This window comes from Acinonyx jubatus, chromosome A1 (genome assembly GCF_027475565.1).
Source record: "Acinonyx jubatus isolate Ajub_Pintada_27869175 chromosome A1, VMU_Ajub_asm_v1.0, whole genome shotgun sequence".
Classification (NCBI taxonomy): Eukaryota; Metazoa; Chordata; class Mammalia; order Carnivora; family Felidae; genus Acinonyx; species Acinonyx jubatus.
Window position 1 is genome coordinate 88,637,997 of NC_069380.1, and position 22,568 is coordinate 88,660,564.

Genomic DNA, 22,568 nt, shown 5'->3' on the forward strand with positions numbered 1-22,568 from the left:
TTTTTTAAAAACACCCACCTTTATGCTGCCTATAAGAGACTCATTTCACCTAAAGACACCTAAAGATTGAAAATGAGGGGATGGAGAAACATTTATCATGGAAATGTAAGTCAAAAGAAAACCAGGGTAGCCATACTTATAACAGACAAATTTTATTTTAAAACAATACTGTAATAAGCGACAACTAAAGACACTATATAATCATTAAGGGGACAATGCAACACTAAAGCATAACCTATATTAGGTATATATATCTAGGAGCACCCAAAAACATAAAAACTTGAACATATTGGTGGTTAGGGATTTGGGTTTATGCAAAATAAAATCCGGGAACCAGGCAATGGGGAGGAAGGTTGTTTACAGCGGACATGAGGCAGCACCTCTGTTTATCTTTGCTAGCCTAAGGGATGAGACAGATAGGGAGAATAAACTCAGGGTTGACAAGGCTCCTTTTCTTTTGTTAACCATCTCTGCTCTGGGCTGCTTTGCTTGCAGTGCAGCAGTCCATAGTCCAATTCACCAATTTACCTAACCTGGCCCTATTCTCCTATGAAAGCATATTTTCTGCTATAGTACTAAATTGGGGGTGCTTCCACCCTGAATATCTAATCTTGTTTATTTCATATATCTATGTACTGGATAGATGGTACTTTGCACCATTTCTATTTTAGGCCTTTGCCTCTCTATTTTGGGGGCTCTGCACCCCTCTCTATTTTGGGGTGCCTTTGCACCTCGCTAATGCTGGAACATTTGCACCTCCCTATCCTAGGGATGTCTTTGCACCCCCTATTCTTGGGGTGCCAATCTGACTTACCCAAACTCGGGTGTGAGCATTTTATGACTTTGTATTTCTTTATGCTTGTTAACCCATTGGTGTAAGCCCGGGGGATTCCTAAGCTTATCCCCTACAATAAAAGTGTTAATAACAAATACAAAGGAAATAATTGATAGCAATACAATAATAGTAGGGGGTGACAACACCCACTTACATCAATGGACGGGTAATTTAAACAGAAAATCAACACTGACACAGTGGCTTTAAAGGACACCCTGGACCAGATGGATTTAATAGATGTACTAAGAACATTGCATTCTAAAACAGCAGAATACACATGTCAGTTGCACATGAAACACTCTCCAGAAACTACATATTAGATGATAAAACAAGTTTCTTCTATTTCAAAAAGATCTAAGTTATACCATGCATCTTTTTTGACCACAAAGCTATGAAACTAGAAAGCAATCACAAGAAAAAAACTGAAAAGAGCACACATACATGGAGGTTAAATAACATGACTAAACAAAGAATAGACCAATCAGTAAATCAAAGAAGAAATAAAAAATTACTTGGAGACATATGAAAATAAAAACACCATGGTATAAAATTGTTGTGATGTAGAAAAATTAGTTCTAAAAGGGAAGTTATACCAATACAGACCTACCTCAAGAAGTAAGAAAAATAAATAACCCAATCTATGTCTAAAGGAGCTAGAAAAAGAACAAAAAACCTAGACCAGCAAAAGAAAGGAAATAATATAGAGCAGAAATAAATAATATAGAACTAAAAAAAGAAAAAACATATCGATAAAACCAGGAGCTGTTTCTCTGAAAAGATCAACAGAAATAATAAACCTATAGCCAGATTCATAAGAAAGAAAGAAAGAAAGAAAGAAAGAAAGAAAGAAAGAAAGAAAGAAAGACTCAAATATACAATACCAAAAACAAGAGAAGAAATAAATGACACCACAGAAATATAAAGGCTTGTAAGAGAATATTATGAAAAATCATATGCCAAAAAACTGGACAATCTAAAAGAGATGGGTAAATAACCTCCTAAAACTGAATCCGGGAGAGGTAGAATATTTGAACAAAGAAATTGAATCAGTAATCAAAAAAGAAAAAAAGAAAAGAAGAGAAAAAAAAAAAAAGGCAAAGCCCAACAAAGATCTAGGACCAGATAGTTTAAAAGGTGAATTCTATGAAATATTTAAACAGAGTTAGTAACTCTTTTTTTTAAAACTTCTCCAAAAAATAGAAGAGGAAGGAAAACTTCCAAATTTATTCTATGAGGCCAGCATTACTCTGATTCCAAAACCAGATAAGGACACCACACAAAAGAGAACAACGGGCCAATATCTCTGATGAACATAGATGTGAAAATCCTCAACAAAATATTAACACCAAATCCAAGAATACATTAAAAATTCATTCACCATGATCAAATGGGATTTATTCCCGGATGCAAGCATGGTTTAATATTTGCAAACCAACCCATGTGGTACATCACATCAATAAGAGAAAGAATAAAACTATATGATCATTTCAATAGATGCAGAAAAATTATTTGACAAAGTCCAACATCCATTCTTCATAAAAACCCTCAACAAAGAAGGTTTAGTGGGAACATACCTCAACCTAATAAAAGCCTCATATGAAAAACCCACAGCTAGCATCATACTCAATGGGGGAAGAGTGAGTTCCCCCTAAGATCAGAAACTATCCACTATCCACTATCACCACTATTATTAAACATAGTACTGGAAGTCCTGGCCACAGCAATAAGACTAGGAAAGAAAAAGACATCCAAATAGGTAAGGAAGAAAAAAAAATTCACTATTTGAAAATGACATGATTCTATATATGGTAATTCCTAATGGAGTCCTAAAGACTCCACAGAAGGGGCGCCTGTGTTGCTCAGTCAGTTAAGCATCCAACTTCAGCTCAGGTCATGATCTCATTGTTCATGAATTTGAGCCCTGCATCGGGCTCTGTGCCGACAGCTTAGAGCCTGGAGCCTGCTTCGAATTCTGTGTCTTCCTCCCTCCCTGCCCCTCCCCTGCATGCACTCTGTCTCTCTCTCTCAAAAATAAATAAACATTTTAAAAATTTTTTAAAAAGAGTCCACAGAAAAACTACTAGACCTGAAAATGCATTCAGTAAAGTCACAGGATACAAAATCAATTAAAGCAATCCATTGCATATTATATGCTAATAATGAAGCAGCAGAAAGACAAATTAAGAAAACAATTTAATTTACAATGCCTCCACACATAATAAAATATCCTGGGATAAAATTAACCAAAGAGTGAAAGACCTACACTCCGGAACCAAAAAAACATTGATGAAAGAAATTGAAGATGACACACAAAAAATGGAAAGAGATTCCATGGTGATGGATTTGAAGAACAAATATTGTTAAAATATCTATACTACACATAGCAATCTACAGATTCAATGCAATCCCTATCAAAATGCCAACATTCTTCATAGAACTAGAAAAAAACAATCTTAAATTTGTATGAAACCGCAAAAGACCCCAATACCCAAAGGAATCTTGAAAAACAAAAAGAAAATTGGAGATATCACAATTCCTGACTTCAAGTTATATTACAAAGCTGTAGTGATCAAAAAGTACAGGATAGGCACAAAAATAGACATATAAATCAATAGAACAGAATAGAAAGCCCAGAAATAAACCCCAAATTTTACGGTCAATTCAACTTCAACAAAGCAGGAAAAAAATATCTAATGAGTAAAAGACAGTCTCTTCAACAAATAGTGCTGGGAAAACTGGATAGCTACATGCAAAAGAATGAAACTGGACCACTTTCTTACACCATACACAAATAGATTTAAGACCTAATCATGAGACCTGAAACCATAAAATTTCCAGAAGAGAACACAGGAAATAATGTCTCTGACATCAGCCATAACTACATTTTTCTAGACAGGTCTCCTGAGGCAAGGGATATAAAAGCAAAAATACACTATTTGGACTTCATCAAAATAAAAACCTCTGCACAACAAGAAAACAATCAACAAAACTAAAAGACAATCTACTGAATGAGAGAAGATATTTTCAAACGACATAAACGATGAAATATTAGTATCCAAAATATAAAAAGAACTGGTACAATTCAACACCCCCAAAACAAATAATCCAATTAAAAAATGGGCAGAAGAGGGGTGCCTGGGTAGCTCAGTTGGTTAAGAGTCCGACTCTTGGTTTCAGCTCATTAAGCAGTGTACTTGTGATGAGCACTGGTGATGTCCAGAGGTGTTGAAACACTATATTTTATACCTGGAATTAGTATCCACCTAATATATGGAAGTATTGAAACACTATACTGTACACCTGTATGTTAACTATACTGAGATATGATAATAACAATGATAATAATTATAAAGACATCTTGATGGTCTTTGGCCCATACTTAATCAGAATGATACTTAATTTACAACAGATGTGGGTGCTTACTATTCTACTTCAAGAAGAACTTGGGCTGAGAGACCTTTGTCCATTATACCCTTGTAGTTACTGAATATAAAAACTATTTAATTCAATTTCTTTTATTTCACTGAGATATAACTAGGACAGAACTTTGAATTTTCAAAAAGGTCATGTCAGTAAAAGTTTATTCCATCTCAAATTTCCCTTAAAATATTTTATTTTATTCTTTCAACTTTTATATTTAACTGTGATTGGATTAAAGTGTTTTTAGGATTACGGATTATTAATTCCATAGAAAGTAATAGTTTCTTCTGCCTGCAGGAATGCTGATCTTGCTCAAACTTTTCCCCCCCACAAAATATCATGTAAGATGCCCAAGATCACTCCCACTCACATAGAAAGCCTATTCACTGCCATTGCTCCACATCCCTGGGCTTTAAGTGTGCAGATCTCCCTGCTTCCCTCCCCTGAAATTCCATTTCTTTCCCTCAATCTGTGATGATACTGATAGAGAGTCTCCCCATCCTCCTCTCCTATTCTGAACACTAACTGGTTTCAGGGAGAAGTTGTCTTCTGGAGGCATGTGGACAGTGCATTTAAGAAACTTTGATGAATGATTTTGATGCACCTGGTGTTGCCATAGGCTCTGGGACATAAATATGAAAAGAAAATCATTATAAATCTGAGGCTGCCTTCTCAGATGTGTGAAGAAGATTGAGTTACTATTTTTTCATTACTGAATTTAATTTCCATTCTGAGTTCATATTCCATAAGGAAATTCCAAGTAATCTTAGCATACTCAGGATTTTTCTTTTCCTAACCCTCATGACTAGGCCTAAATTTTCAGAGACTTTGTAATATCTTGATGTTGGCCAGGCTGATCTCCAGGTGTTGTTACCTGTCCATGCTTGCACCTGCCAAGATGTGTATTGTGTCAGATTCTGGCCACAGACCACACAGGACACAGCCATCATCTCTCATTTCATAATGAAAGTCCCTATATAAGCTACTATTGTACTTTCCTGGAAGGCACATTGGCAATTTGGCTGTCATCCCAAGACATTCTGGAAACAAGAAACAAGACCAACCTAGTCTTTCTTCTGTGTTGCACGGTATCTTCCTTTCATGCTGTGGCACACTCCCAAATTCCCAAAACTTTGCGGGGGATATTATTTTCCCTTTCAAACTGGACTTGGAGTGAATTGTAGAGTGGTGCACCAGCCTTTCCTCAGGGAGTCACCCACGTCTATGCTGTCAAACATTAGTCAGATGCTCAACTGCTCAGAATTGCCCACTTGGTTAGTGTCACAAACTACCATGTCACACAAAGAGTTGTTCTGATGCTGGGGTACAAGCTAGAGCTCCATGGCCCAGTCTGGATTACCATGAAAGACTTTCATGGAGGAAATGAGGTCTGAGTGAGGCTTGAAGGATGAGTTGGAATGAGCTAGGCAAATTGGAAGAAGGAAAAGCCTTCCAGGTCAAAAGGAGATCATGAACAAAGACAAAAGAATGAAGCAGTTAAGTACATCTGTCTTTGGATCCTCAAGTAGATCTGTTGCTGGAACAAATAATGCAAGCTCAGTAGTCGTAGCAAATGAGGGGAGAGGTCCATTAAGTGATTCTTGAAAAATCCATTGAGCTAAAGGGACTGTGCCATCTAGGGGGCACTACGTAGGGGACTGAAGCTTGTAAAATGACCACATAATTTATAATCTAAAGGATGACAACATGAAAAGAGAAGACTAGCACCATCCCAGCCCAGGTCACAATTGGCAAAAATTATGTATGTCCATCAATTTTTCTCAGAATAATGGCAAAAGTAAGCCTTTTAATGGCTTACTAAACCAGACATGACCTGGCCTGCTGAACCCTTCCCATGCCCTCACATCCCCCCTGTACCCTCACCAGCTGATGTGTCTCTTCCTCTGGCTGCAGTGCTCCCCTCGCAGATTCCCTTATACCCTTTTCCTGACTTCCTTAAGAGTTTGCTGAAACCTCATCTCCAAGACAGTGTCCTTCCTGACCACTACTTTCAACGTTCTAGCATCTTACCTCCACCAGCAAACCTTTTATCCTTCATTTACATTCCAACATGATATTATGCTGCTTGCATGAAAAATAGGATCACACTTAAAGTATTAATTGTGTCTCCTTTGTTTACTGATGTATGGCCTACATCTGGAAGTACAGGCTTATAAATAATATTTAGTCACATGAATTATCAATGACTTTTAAAACCTTGGATATTAAGGGGTGCCTGTGTGGCTCAGTCGGTTAAGCATCTGACTTTGGCTCAGGACATGATGTCACAGTTCCTATGTTCAAGCCCCACATCGCTGCTGTCAGTGCAGAACCCACTTCGAATCCTCTGTCCCCCACTCTCTCTGCCCCTCCCCCACTTGTGCACACACACTCTCTTGAAAATAAATAAACATTAAATTTAAACAAAAACCTTGAATATTGAAACCTGAACACTGAGTAAATAGTTGTCAAATGATTAATAGAGATAAGAGATGGCATTTTTAGGTCTGATATTGGAGTCAGGTGCCTGTCTTACTAAAGAAGGGGGTACACTCCAGGGATGGGAACAGGAAAGAAGCTCTACTTTCCCAGAAGTCACAACATTAGCTTAGAATAAAATTGTTAAACTCACTTCCAAAATAGGAACTCACTGATTCTGTTGATATATATATATATATATATATATATATATATATATATATACACACATATATATATGTATATACATATACATATATATACACATATATATATGTATATACATATATATACATATATATATACACATATATATATGTGTATATATATATATATAATTTTATTTTTAGAGAGAGACAGCATGCGAGCGGGAGAAGAGCAGGGGGGGAGAGAGAGAGAATCTTAAGCACTGCATGCTCAGCGCAGAGCCATCACAGGGTTCCATCCCACCACCCTGGGATCATGACTTGATCTGAAATCAAGAGAGGGTCACTCAACCTGCTGAGCTACCCAGGTGCCCCTGTGTTGATAATTTTGTACAAAAAATTCTGAGCTCAGCCCTTATCTCATTAAACTAGACACAACATGAATTTCAGGGTAATTTATTTTTCAGGCTGATTGCTTTATTACAAAATGCAAGATTTTGACAACTGTACAAATTGCACAAATTTCCACAAGGAAAATTTAAAAAAAAACAATAAATTGCTTTAATTATATAGTTATGTTAATTAAAGCACTTATAGGTATTAGGTTTTCAATTAAAAATTCAGTTGGTTTAGTAGCCCCAGAACCTTAGCACTTATATTTCTTTTTAATTGAATCAATAGAGGTTTGGATGCTCCAACATAAATTATGGATCAATACTAAAGTGTCTGAGGAAAGAAATTACTCTCTGGATGGCTGTACTTTGACTAGATTAAACAAACAAACAAAAACACCCTGCTTTCTAGCGGGTGAAAACAATGAACACTCTGAGTTTACTTTCTCCTCTAGTCTTCTAGAACTCCTCGGAATACCTTCTTTGAAAATTAGAAGAGATGTTTGTGACCTCAGGTGCTGACTATGATTAAAAACACTTCCAAATTCATCAAGAGAACCCTCTGCAACTCACAGAGTAATTTGTGATTCCTCTGGACAAATCAGAAAGTTCACTGTGCACAAATGGGTTTTTTCAGTCCTTGGGGATGAAGCAACCCGCCCCTCATAGCCCTGGATCCAGGCACCTGCATCCAGCTGGAGCCCATCAGAGGTGCCTCCTGAACTGCTGAGGAGCTCAGACTCAGTAAGTCCCCTCCCTGTGTGCAGCTCTTGCATGCAGGGAGAGACCTGGCCATTCTTTGCAGGAATTTTGGTTCCCTAATCCTTTCTTATGTCAAGTACATTTTCTGCTGAATACTTTGCCTGTGCTTAAAGGTAAGTCTCCTTTCTCTGTGTTTCTGCACCCACACTCCTGTATCCTTTTCTTTTTCTTATCATTTCTTTACTATTCCATTTCTCTCATCAGTCTTTCTTATTCCTCTTTTTATTTTGCTGAATTCTCCTGTCATTGCTCTTCCTTTATAATTCTCAGTGTTGTGATTAAAATTACTTATTATTTCTCTTACAGTCTTCAAACTTATCTTTTATGTTAATATTTGTATTTTTTTAATCAATATTTTTTTGTTTATACCTTTACTATCTTCCATCTTTCGTGGTTCTCAAAAGTTCTCATTTATCACCCCTTGATTAATTTTTTTAAGTTTATTTATTTATTTTGAGAGAGAGAGGGAGAGAGTGGGGGACAGGGGCAGAGAGAGAGGGAGAGAGAGAATCCCAGGCAGGCTCCACGCTGTCAGTGCAGAGCCTGATGGGGGCTGGAACTCACAAACCATGAGATCATCACCTGAGCTGAAGTTGAGTCAGACATTTAACTGACTGAGCCACCCAGGGGCAGGCACCCCTCAATCGTTAATTTATTGTTTTTGCAATTCTATTTATTTTAATTTTTTTTACGTTTATTTATTTTTGAGACAGAGAGAGACAGAGCATGAATGGGGGAGGGTCAGAGAGAGCGGGAAACACAGAATCTGAAACAGGCTCTAGGCTCTGAGCACAGAGCCCGATGCGGGGCTCGAACTCACAGACTGCAAGATCATGACCTGAGCCGAAGTTGGACGCCCAACCGACTGAGCCACCCAGACGCCCCATTTTGCAATTCTATTTTAAATGTACTCCGGACTTGCTCCCTGCTTTTCCTCTTCTCTTCTACTTTTGACATTTCATTTCTTCCTTCTTTCACTCCCTTCTGTTATCTTAAGTGCTTATATTATATTCCTTTCTATAATCATTTACATTCTTAACATAGTTTTCTATAATGTTTTTTCCTTTTTCCATGAAACCATTTCATGCATTACTACCATCTCCATCAGAGTATGAATGACCACTCATACCTATTCTGTCTATTCTGACATATATGCTAATATTCTAAGATCCAAAATTTTTGAATACTCAAACTAAGTTTTTTTACTCTGAATCTGTCCTGTATATTGTCCCTCTCAATCACAATTCTTCTGAATCTCTTTTGGAAAACTTATTAATAAGTCACTAAAAATAATTGTATAAACCCATTTTGTATGGCAAAAAATATGAAGATGTATGAAAATCAAGGATTTTACTTCAGGCCAGACCTCACATATTTTTTTTATGTAAAGTTCAGATTCATAAACTAACTTGAAACATAAACAGCTGCATTTATTTAAGATGCATTTCCAGTAAAAGTTTTCTTCTCTCATTCTTATTTATACAAGTTAGTATAAAGTTATGTTGTGTTTATTCATTCTTCTTTCTTTTTCTCTTACTTCAGTCTACCCTTTCCCATCTTTAGTGTCTGCTGTTGGTGTCTCCTTTTCTTCCTCTCTCTTTATATCATGCCCTCTTCTCTTCTTGCCTCCTCTTTCCTTTAAAACTCACGACTCCTTACATTAACTGAATATTAGTTTTTTTAATTCATTTCTCCATTCCTTTCCACATATGGTAAAAACCTCCTTTCCTTTTATTTTCTCATTCTTGTCTCTACTGTGTTGGTGTCATTTCTCTACTTTCCATTGCTTTGTCATAATATTTCTCTCACTTGTGAGTGCCTCCTGATTTTTAGATTACATAAATTTATATCCTTTTTCAGTTTTACTATTTCTTACCGATCATGCTGAGGAGAAAAGCCTCTTCCTCTACCCTCTTATGTTGGTTATGAGGGCCTGCAAATTAAATCAATAAAAGAAGAACAAGAGAAAAAGCAAAAAAAAAAAAATTATTCACATGCTTATGGGAGTTCATAAAAGAAGTAGCTCATAAATGGCTAACATGAGGAGTTTATATACTCAACCTCAAAAAAAGAAAGAGGGGAGAGAAAAGGCTTCTATGGTAAGAATAAATGGGTTTTGAAGAGAACAAATAAAAGATAAGAAATTTGTATAATCACTTTTTATGCAGGTGCAAGTAGTATTTTCTTTCTTTCTCAGGACCATAAAACACCATCAGAGAAGGGAATTTATAAAAGTTTCTTTCTCAGTCGTTCCTGAATTTAGTGAGAAAGGAAAGACTCTAGGAGGCTTATTCCTGCAGCCGCTGAATCTCAAATGTGTTTGCTCTAAAGTAATATTCACTTGGGAGTTAAAAATAAAATAAAAATAAAAATAAAATCACATTAACTTGGAGAATTCAACGGGTCTCCACAATACTATCTAAATTATTCTCATATCAAATTCTTACTCAGAAACCAAAGCTTCTCACACATTATTGTTTTTTCTTGCTTTCCTAAAATTCCCCATTTCATGTTTTTTAATTATTCTGATATGTATCCTAATATTTTTTATTTATTATTAGGCTTCATTTTTTCTACAATCCTTTCTCTGTGCTTTTTTATTTGCACAATTTTCTTTATTTTCTTGCCTGTTTTCAATTGTATTTTTTTTTCTCTCTTTCCCTTGTTTTCTTTAGCTGATTTCCCTGCTGGCATGCCACTACTCTCATCCTTTTGTCTTTTTTAATTCTACTTGTACCTTCATATTTATTATTTCTCTTTACCTTTCCACCTTGATTAAACATTGTCTCCTAATTTCTATTCCCTTTCTCTCTCATTTTCTTTCATCTCCTCCACTGATCTATTAATTTATTTAAACATTGCTTTTTATTTTATTTTTATTATTTTTATTTTTTATGTTTTAGAAGTTTTTATTTAAACCCAAGTTAGTTGTGGCACCTGGGTAGCTCAGATAAGCGTTGGACTTTGGCTCAGGTCATGATCTCACAGTTTGCGGGTTCCAGCCCCACATCATGACTCTGTGCTGACAGCTCAGAGCCTGGAGCCTGCTTCAGATTCTGTGTCTCCCTCTCTCCCTGCCCCTCCTGGGTAGCGCACTCTCTCTCTCTTTCTCTCTCTCTCAAAAATAAACATTAAAAACAAATCTTAACACAAGTTAGTTAACACACAGTGTAATACTAGTTTCAGGTGTACTGAGCACTTCCATACAACATGCAGTGTTCATCACAAAAATATGTGCAATTTTTACTGCCTTGTTTTCCTGTTCATGTTTCTTGCCTCTTCATTTGTCTCTGATCTCAAAAACAAAATTTACATACAAATTTTCCAAGTCAATGTAAGAAAGTGATTTAGATTTTGTGGGCAGTTGCAATGAGTTTTAAATATGGTTGACATGTGGCACTTCATGATATTGGGTATTCTGATTTATAAACATCCTATGTGCTACTACTATTTCTGTCTTAACAGTTTTCAATTGACTTCTGCAGTTTATTATAGAAATTCTCACATAAATTTGAAGTTACCTCACACTGTTATTGTCATCCTAAATCTTATAGTTTCTAAAATTACATTATCTATGGAAATACCTGTTAAAATAAGTAGCTGTGCTACCTACTGTAATATTTTTCTCTAGAGTTTTAAACTTATTTTCAGTGTAGACCATATTATCATCAATTAATAAGAACAATCACATTTCTGGTTTTTGGAATGCTTATCCTTCTTTTAATTCTTTTCCATATATGTTAAGAGCCCCAATGCAATAAAAAACGGGGACATAATAGGCAGTGCACTTACACTTCTCACTTAAAAGAGAATTAGTTGGGTACCATAATTTATTGTTTGTTCTATGTTTATATTAGCTATCTTTCTTGCATAAATTTAAAATCTTCTTTGTATTTACAATATACGATAGGGTTTTATTTTGTCATAAATGCATGTTAAATATACATGAGTGTACCTTTCTTACTTGCTAAAATATCATGTGCCTTTCATGTTTCAGGCATTAGTATGGACAATTATGTTAATAGATTTCTTAAATATAAGGCATCTTAGAATATCTGAGAAATTTAAACTGTTTATGATATATTATTCTCTTTATACCTTGGTATATATAGCTTACATTATTTATATGTATATTTATATACATTATTGAGATGAAATTAGCAAAACATAACGTTAGCCATCTTATTTTGTGCCATTCAGTGGAACCTACATTTGCAATGTTGTGCAACCACAGCTCACATTAAGCTTCGAAACATTTCATCACTCCCAAAGAAAACCACAGAAAATGTGGATGGTTTAGACCCCCCCCAAACACACAATGGATGGATTAGCTATAATTAGAAACATAGACAATTCATTCACAGTGCCAGAGGAGAAGGGTGCTTTTCTCAGCAAGGATACAAAAAAGGTATGATGTAGTGGTGGGATTATTTTGAAGGAGTCTTTTCACTGATTTCTTTTCTAAATGAAATATGAAGTTCACTAATGGTTGAATGAATAAATAAAATAAAGTTATATAGATATAGATAGATGATAGATAAAAGATAGGTGATAGATAGATAGATAGATAGATATGATCAATGGAATTCATTGAATACAATGGAATATTATTCAGCCATTAAAAATAGAGTTCTTGCGTCTGTGAAAACCTGGATGAACCTTGAGGACATGATGCCACATAAAATAAGTCAGAGCATGAAAAACAAGCCCTGTATGATCTCGTCTATATGTGCAATCAAAAAATTTAAAACTTATCCCACTGAATTTATAGATAAAAAGAACAGATTGGTGTTTGCCTGAGGTGAGGTTCAGGAGATTGGAGAAATAGCTGACATGGTAAAAAGGTACAAAGTTCCTGTTATAAAAGAAATAAATTATGGAGCTATAATTTGCAGTGTTATGGCTATAGTTAGTAATGGCTATAGTTAGTATGGCTATAGTTATAGTAATAGTTATGGCTATAGTTAGTATAGTTAGTATAGTGTGTATATTTGAAAGCTGCTAAAAGAGTAGATCTTAAATGTTGTCATAACAAGGAAGAAAATTTATAACTATGTGTGGTGATGGATGTTAACCAGAATTATTGTGGTGATCATTTTGTGATATATACAAATATGAAATTTTATGTAGTACACCCAACACTGTCATACTACTACACATCAAATATATATCGATAAAAATATGCAACATGGCATCAAAACGACACTGGCAGAGCATATGTTGGTGTTTTGAGAATAGAGAAAATGTTATTAAATAGTGATCAAGGGAAGTGAGAAAGTGAATACAGTAGAAATGCTATCAAAAATTTCTATGTGTTCTGGGAAGAGAAAGAAGCCCACCGGACTTAGTACTGAGGAATTTGGTATAACTTCACGTACACTGTTTTATGTTTTTCTCCATCCATGTTTATCTGACCAGGATGCCATGGACGAGGAAAAATGCTAGATTTAATGCAAGTTGTCTTTCATGTGATGAGGAGTGTGAAGTGGGGAAAAAAAGGATGGAATCACATATTTTTGCAGGAAGTGATTATAATGCTGGCTTGTGGAAGTTTAGGTAAGGAGAAGTTGTGACAAAGTTATGGAGAGTCAAGATTTTCAGACCCTGATGATAACAAAGTAATATTAAAGCCAAAGATTAGATAGACTAAGTGGAAATAGCTGGTAATGGGACAATGTGAGGCTTGAAAATGACATAATAAGTTTACTATATTGGTAATGACAACAGCTAGTGTGTAAGCAAAAGAGAGAGGAGGGGGTCGCAGGTGAGCCAGGAGTGTTGGAAGATAGGAGATCACAAATGTCAGAGACTGAGGCTATCATGCTAACCCATTGGCGTGAATCTACAATCACTAAGACATAACATGGGTTGAGTTGGGAAGTATCATACTAAGTCAGGAGCCATGGAGGTGGGTGACTTGAGTCAGCAGATTATTTCTACAGGCACTGTGATGGATATAGACTGATAGCAAATGTTTCAAAGTTGGAGGGATGGAAAATTACCTGCAAATGCTAGTGATCAAAGAGAATGTTGTCACATACAAGCCTGGTAAAAAGGAGTGGAGGGGAGACAAAGATTCCACTACCTGAGAGAGTCTCAACTGAAGCAGTGGCTTCAGGGTAGAGTGAAGAAATGAAGTGAATTTTCAGGATGCAATGAATTGACCCATGTACTGAAATATATTTACTGTGTACATTGGTAGGATATTGGAGTTGGGGAAACATGAGCAGTAGGGTCAGAAAAAGGCATTTACAGAGCCTGATGGTAGGATGTGACTCTGGGGATGGAGTCTTCTTCTGATGAATGACAACAAAAATGATGAATGTCGGGGTGCCTGGGTGGCTCAGTCAGTTGAGCGACCCACTTCAGCTCAGGTCATGATCTCACGGTTAGTGAGTTTGGGCCCACATCGGGCTCTGTGTTGACAGCTCAAAGCCTGGAGCCTGCTTCAGATTTTGTGGCTCCCTCTCTTTCTGCCCCTCCCCCACTCGCGCTCTGTCTCTCTCTGCCTCTCAAAAATAAAGAAAACTAATAAAAAATAATAATAAAAAATGACGAATGCCAACTATAGTAGCAACATAATAGTTGACATTAAAATACATTAAAATTTTCTGTTGTTCATGACAATAGATTGAAATGCATTCAAAATATAGAAATGAAGTTCAGAACATATACATAGAACATAAAATCGTATAAATATTGTTTTTAATGCATAAATATTTTCCCTTGGGAAATTCAAGTTATTTTTGAGAAGTTTTTTTATAAATAAGCATGTTTGTCTTAACCCTAATGTTTCTGTGAAGTGACTTTAACAATTCCTGACATTTACCTCCGAAACTGATTATTAATTTCCTCAATATTGTTACAGAGCATTCACACAATCTTCTGCTCAGAGTGATCATACATCATGGAATCTTCTTAGAGTTCTATTATTTCCATTAGGCTTAAAAATCATTTCAGTGCCCTCTTGAGTTGTGGAGGAGACGATCCATAGTATAAGAGCCAATTATTATAATGATTTCAAATGAGACTATTTTAGAAATGTTCTTTCTGTCTCAAACTGGAATTGGTTTTATTGGAAATACATTGCTAGTGGTGTTATTCATCAACACGTTCTTGCCCAGCCCCATACAAAGAAACCTATAAACTTGATATTTACCCATTTAACTTTATCTAATGTCATGACAATTCTTTTCAGTGCAATCCCAGAAATAATGAATGCCTTTGGAGTAAGAAATTTCTGGATGACATTGGTTGCAAGGCAGTGCTGTACCTATACAGAGTTACCTGGGGTCTTTCCCTCTGCACCACATCTTCCCTGAGTATTTTTCAAGCCATAATTATCATTCCCAGCAACTCTAGGTGGGCGGGGCTCAACCCAAAATCTCCTCATACATTTTTCCTGTCTTCTTTTCTTTCTGGATCACCAACATGTTAATCTACATCCATGTCATCATAAGTGCTGTGGCCCCGTACAACACTACTGGAATCGGACAAGTGTTTTCTCTGACATACTGTAGTGGAAAAAAGTCTGATCTCCTTCCACAGACTGCTTTTCTAGGGGGCAAGGTCTTATGAGATTTCCTGTGTATGTTCCTTATGATCTACTCAAATGTGTAGCGGTAAAGTTCCTCTTCACACATCACAAGGTAATCCAGCATCTCCACAAGACCAGCCTCTGCCCAAGACCCTCTTCTGAAACCAAGGCCACCCACACAATCCTGGCACTGGTGAGCTGCTTTGTTTTCTTTTACTGGACTATCAGCTGCCTTACTATTTACATAATGTACAGCTATAATGTACAAGGATTACAGAACATCATTATTTTTCTCTCCTGTTGTTTGCCAGCGATTTTTCCATTTGTGTTGCTCAAAAGTAATAACAGATGATCATTTCTGAACTGTGCTTTTGTAAATATGAGACAATTCTCTCAGAGTCTCGAACACCCTCACACACTTCTCAGATACAAAGGGGCATGTGATTAGATGTTCCCACTCCACAATTTTAGTGAGGTAAAATTCTGAGAATGCATTAATAATTTTTACTTTGGGAATTTCTTCAAATCATCGAAGTGAACAGAGAAAATAAATGATTAGATACATGTAATGAAATGTTTGGAACTGTTGCACCTAGCCAGAGCACTCTTTGTCCTTTCCTAAAATTATTGTCAAAAATTCATACCTATGATTACTTGGATATCCTTATTTCTAAGAGTTCCTCCATAATGAGACATATCTATCAGTTAAAGTACAGTAACTACAATTGCTGGATTATGCTGGACTGCCTTCACTAGACAAAAAATTTTATATCTTCACTGTTGTATATTTTGGATCCAAACAATGCTTGAATTTACCATATGCTGCTGATTATGTCTAGTTTAATCATGGAGTGTGATATATAAGTGTACATAACCATGCTCCCTTCACTCTGTGAATACTGATCACCATTCCCCAGAGCACAAAAGTATTGCCCATTCTCAAATACTTCATAAGACCCCATGTTACCTTGTGTGTGCACAATTTTGTATCTATTTACATCACTAGAAGTATTTCTTGAATTCTTACACATTCTATTTTGTATAAGCATATTGTTGTGTCAATAGCTAATATTTTTATGTGGGCAGTGTTGTACTTTTATCAAAGTACTTAGCAATTCTTATATATCACAGAATGATAAATAGAAAATTAATTTTTTCTTGAAAACAGTCAAAATTCTCAGTAAAATTCTTATAAACAATTTTTAATAACTGCCTCAAATAAATATAAAGTTAATCTGATGAAAAAGTAGTAAGCTTCATGCTAAAAGTGCAGCTGCTCTCAGCACATTTGTGACTCTTACAGCACAGACCTCTGTGCTTCAAAGCTCCTTGGGAAAGAGAAAACTGGGGGTTAGAGCCAGAATACAAAGATTTACTAATTATGTAACACAATTCAACTACATTCTTTTTACAATAGAAATAACTAATGCATGAAGACACTCAAAGATTGAAAATAAAAAGGAAAAAAAACTACCGTAGGCTAATTGACATAAAGCTAAATTAAACATATAAAATATGAGACAAAATTATGTGGTTATGATGGAGGTAACTATAATAATGATAAAGGGATAAATTAACTCAGGAGAAATATCTGCCCTAAAATTGAATACAGTTAGAATAATAACTCCATAAAAATTTAGTTCTTTTAGACTCTGAACTTAGGTGACCATCAATTTAATATAGACTGCTATACAAATAAGGTGTTATACATAAACCTAGTGGTAATGATGAATCAAAAGCCCGTGTTAGATACAGAAACAATAAAGAGAAAGAAAGCCAAGCTTAACATAAGAAAAGCCAATAAACCACAAAAGAAGAGAGAAAGAGAAGAGAGCAGAGCAGAGCTACCAAACAACCAGAAAACAATGAACAAAATGACAATAAGTACATGTCTATCAATACTTACCTTAAATGTAAATGAGCTAGCTGTTCCATCAAAGATACAAGGTGACTAAACGAATTTTTTAAAACACCCATCGATGTGTTGCCTATAAGAGACTCATTTTGGACCTAAAGAACCATCAAGGTCGAAAATGAGGAGCTGGAAAAACATATTCCATTCAAATGGAAGTTAAAAAAAAAGAATAAGGCAGGTTAGCAATATTTTTATCAGACAAAATAGACTTTAAAACAAAGACTATAGCAAGAGACAAAGAAGGACACTCCATAGTGATGAAGGCATCAATACAACAAGAGTTTATAACAATTGTAAATATCTATGCACCCAACAGAGAAGAACCTAAATACACAATGCAACATTTAAAGACTTATAGGGAAAAATTGACAGTAATAAATAATAATAGAAGACTTCAACACCCCACTTATATCTACAGATAGATCCTCCAGGCAGAAAGTCAACAAGGAAACGGTGGTTATAAATGGAACACCAGACCAGATGGACATAGCAGAGATATGCAGAACATTTCATTCAAAAACAACAGAATGCACATTCTTTTCAAGTGTACAAGAAACATTTTCCAGAGTAGATCACATATTAGGCCACAAAAGCAGTGGCCCTATAAACTTGAGAAGATTAAAATCATGTTGAGCACCTTTTCTGATGATAATAGTATAAAATGAGACATAAACTACAAGAAAAGAACTGGGGGAAAAAAAGATGTGAAGATATGCAACATGCTACTACACAATAACTGGATCAACAAAGAAATCAAAGAGAAAACCAAAAAATATGTGGAGACAAATGAAAATGAAAACTCAATGATCAAAAATCCTTGCAAAAGCAGTTCTAAAAGGGAAGTTTATAGCAGTACAGGCCTTCTCTAGAAACAAGAAAAATCTCAAATAAACAACCTAAATTTACACCTAAAGGAAGTAGAAAATAAAGAACAAATAGTGCCCAAATCTAGTAGAAAGTGGAAATAATAAAGATTCAAGCAGAAATAAATGAAATAGGGACTGAAATAGAAATAGAAAATTTCAATAAAACCAAGAGCTGATTCTTTCAAAATACAACAAAATTGACAAATCTCAAGCCAAACTCATCAATAAAAAAAGACAGAGGAGTCAAATAAATAAAATCAGAAATGAGGCAGGAAAAATAACTGACACACAGAAACACAAAGGATTGTAAGAAAATATTATATGTCAACAAACTTTTCAATCTAGAAAGAATGGATAAATGTAAACACACACACACACATTTCCAATATGAACCAAGAAGAAATAGAAATTTTCAACAGACTGATTATTACTCATGAAATTGAATTAATAATAAAAACAACTTTTAACAACCAAAAGTCTGGATCTATACTCTGAAAACTATAATATGTTGAAAGAAATTGAACATGACATAGTCGAATGGAAAGATATACCATGCTACATAAATTGCACATATGAGTGAAATCATATGGTATTTGTCTTTCACTGACTTGCTTCACTTAGCATAATACTCTCTAGCTCAATCCACTCATTGCAAATGGCAAGATTTCATTATGGCTGGTAATATTCCATTGTATATATACAATATTCCATTGTGTATATATATTCCATTTTATGGCTGGTAATATTCCATTGTGTATATATAACCACATCTTCTTTATGCATTTATCAGTTGATGAACACTTGAGCTGTTTCCAACACTGAGCTATTTTAGATAATGCTACAATTAAAATAAATAGAGAGAGGCAAACCAAGAAACAGACTCTTAACTATAGAGAACAAACTGATGGTTACCAGAGGGGAGGTGGGTGTTGGGATTGGGCGAAATAGTGTATAGGGATTAAGGAGTACACTTGTGATGAGCACTGGGTGATGCAGGAAGTGTTTCAGTAAACCTGAAAGTAATATCACACTGTATGTTAACTGGAATTTAAATAAAAAGTTTTTAAAAAGAGTTGATTAGTACATACAGTCCAAGAGATTCCAGGGGCACATATGCACAGTGAGACAATTATCTGAAGAAGCAGCAAGAGGGTGATCATCTTCAAGTCAAAGAGATAGGTCTCAAAAGAAATCAACCCTACAGGTACCTTGCTCTTGGACCTTCAACCTCCAGAAATGTGAGAACATAAATGTATTTTTCAAAAAAATTATACACACACACACACACACACACACACACACACCCCATGCTAATAGATTGGAAGAATTAACATGTTTTTTAAATTTATTTTATGTTTTATTTATTTTTAAGACAGAGAGAGACAGAGCATTAGTGGGGATGGAGAAGAGAGAGAGGGAGACACAGAATCAGAAGCAGGCTCCAGGCTCTGAGCTGCGAGCACAGAGCCCGACGCGGGGCTCGAACTCACGAGCTGTGAGATCATGACCTGAGCCGAAGCAGGACGCTCAGTCAACTGACCACCCAGGCGCCCAGAAGAATTAATATGGTTAAAATGTCCATACTGGGACACCTAGGTGGTTCAGTCAGTTGAGCTTCCAACTCTTGGTCTCAGCTCAGGTCATGATCTCACAGTTGGAGGGATCAAGCCCAGAATCAGTCTTCATGCTGAACATGGAGCCTGCCTGGGATTCTTTTCCTCTCTCCCTCTGCTCCTCTGACCCACTCATTCATTCATTGATTCATTCTCTCTATCTCTCAAAATAAATAAATAAACTTTGAAAATTAAATAAATAAAATGACGATACTACTCAAAGCAATCTATACAGTCAATGCAATCTTTGTCGAAATTCTAATAGCGCTTTTCATGGACCTAGAACAAGTAATACTAAAATTTTATCAAAACCACAAAACACCTTGAATAACTAAAGAAATATTGAGAAAGAACTAAGCTGGGCAGCACACAATTCTAGATTTTAAGACATACTACAAAGTTACAGTAATTAAAGCAGCATGCTACTGGCAGAAAAATAGAGAGATGAATGGAACAGAATAGAGTGCCCAGAAATAAGCCTGAACCATATGGTCAATTAAGGAGGCAAGACTATATGATGAGGAAAAGATAATCCTTCCAATAAATGGTTTTGGAAAAACTAGACAGCTGCATGTAAAATAATGAAATTGGAGCACTTTCTCAAGCCATACACAAAACTAATGGATTAAAGCCTAAATGTGATATGTGAAACCACAAAATTCCTGCAGACATCAGCCTTAACAACATATTTATGGATATGTCTTTTCAGGAAAGAGAAAGAAAAGTAAAAATGAACTATTGGGCTTACATCAACATAAAAGCTTTTGCACAGTGAAGGCAACCATCATCAAAACATAAAGGCAACCTTCTGGATGGGAGAAGGTACTTGCAAATGAAATATCAGATAAGGGGTTAATATCCAAAATATACAAAAAACTTATGCAACTTACCACAAAAACATAAATCTTATTTAAAAGTGGGCAAGAGACAGCAATAGCACTGCTAGGAATTTACCCAAGGGATACAGGAGTACTGATGCATAGGGGCACTTGTACCCCAATGTCTACAGCAGCACTTTCAACAATAGCCAAATTGTGGAAAGAGCCTAAATGTCCATCAACTGATGAATGGATAAAGAAATTGTGGTTTGTATACACAATGGAGTACTACGTGACAATGAGAAAGAATGAAATATGGCCTTTTGTAGCAACGTGGATGGAACTGAAGAGTGTGATGCTAAGTGAAATAAGCCATACAGAGAAAGACAGAAAGCATATGTTTTCACTCTTATGTGGATCCTGAGAAACTTAACAGAAACCCATGGGGGAGGGGAAGGAAAAAAAAAGAGGTTAGAGTGGGAGAGAGCCAAAGCATAAGAGACTCTTAAAAACTGAGAACAAACTGAGGGTTGATGGGGGGTGGGAGGAAGGAGAGGGTAGGTGATGGGCATTGAAGAGGGCATCTTTTGGGACGAGCACTGGGTGTTGTATGGAAACCAATTTGACAATAAATTTCATATATTAAAAAAAAAGAATAGTTAATGCATGTTCTCAAACTATTCCAAAAAAAAAAAAAAAAGAAAAAGAAATGGAAGAAAAACTTCCAGATTCAATCTACGAGATGAGCATTACCCTAATACTAAAACCAGATAAAGACACTACAAAAAAAAAAAAAAGAGAACTACAGGCCAATATCCCTAATGAACATGGATGCAAAAATTCACAAAATACTAGCAAATTCAATCCAACAGTACATTAAAAGGATCATTTAAGATGATCAATGGGTTGCAAGGTTGTTCAATATTTGCAAATCAATCAACATGATATATCAAATCAATAAGAGAAAGGATAAGAACCATATTACCATTTTAATACATGCAGAAAAAGCATTTGACAAAGTCCAACATCCATTCATCATAAAAATCCTTAATAAAGTAGGGTTAGAGGGAACACACCTCAAGATCATAAAGGCCATTTATGAAAAACCACAGGTAACATCATCCTCAATGGGGAAAATCTCAGAACTTTTCCTCTGTGGTCAGGAACACTGTCACCACTGTTATCAAACATAGTATTGGAAATCCTAGCCACAGCAATGAGACAAAAAAAAGAAATAAAAGGCATCCAAGTCAGCAAGGAAGAAGTAAAACTTTCACTATTTGCATATGATATGATATTCTATGTAGAAAACCTGAAAGCCTCCACAAAAAACTGCTAGAACTGGTAAGTGATTTCAGGTAAAATAACAAGATATAAAACCAATGTACAGATGCATTTCTGTTGCATTTCTATACACCAATAATGAAACAGAAGAAAGAAAAAATTAAGGAATCAACCCCCATTTACAATTGCACCAAAACCATAAGATTCCTAGTAATAAACCTAACCAAATAGGTGGAAGATCTGTACTCTGAAAACTATAGAACACTGATTTTTTTAATGTTTATTTATCTTTGAGAGAGAGAGACAGAGTGCAAGAGGGGGAAGGGCAGAGAGAGGGGAGGACACAGAATCCAAAGCAGGCTCCTGGCTCTGAGCTGTCAGCACAGAGCCCAATGCGGGCCTCAAACTCATGGACCACAAGGTCATGACCTGAGCTGAAGTCAGACGCTTAACCGACTGAGCCACCCAGGCACCCCTAGAACACTGACTCTTAACTATAAAG

At 35.8% G+C, this 22,568-nt stretch overlaps 1 pseudogene; it reads left to right on the top strand.

The window, feature by feature from the left end:
* Positions 1–13,452: 13,452 nt before the first annotated feature.
* Positions 13,453–16,018, top strand: LOC106970239 (vomeronasal type-1 receptor 4-like; annotated as a pseudogene).
* The last annotated feature ends 6,550 nt before the right edge of the window (positions 16,019–22,568 follow it).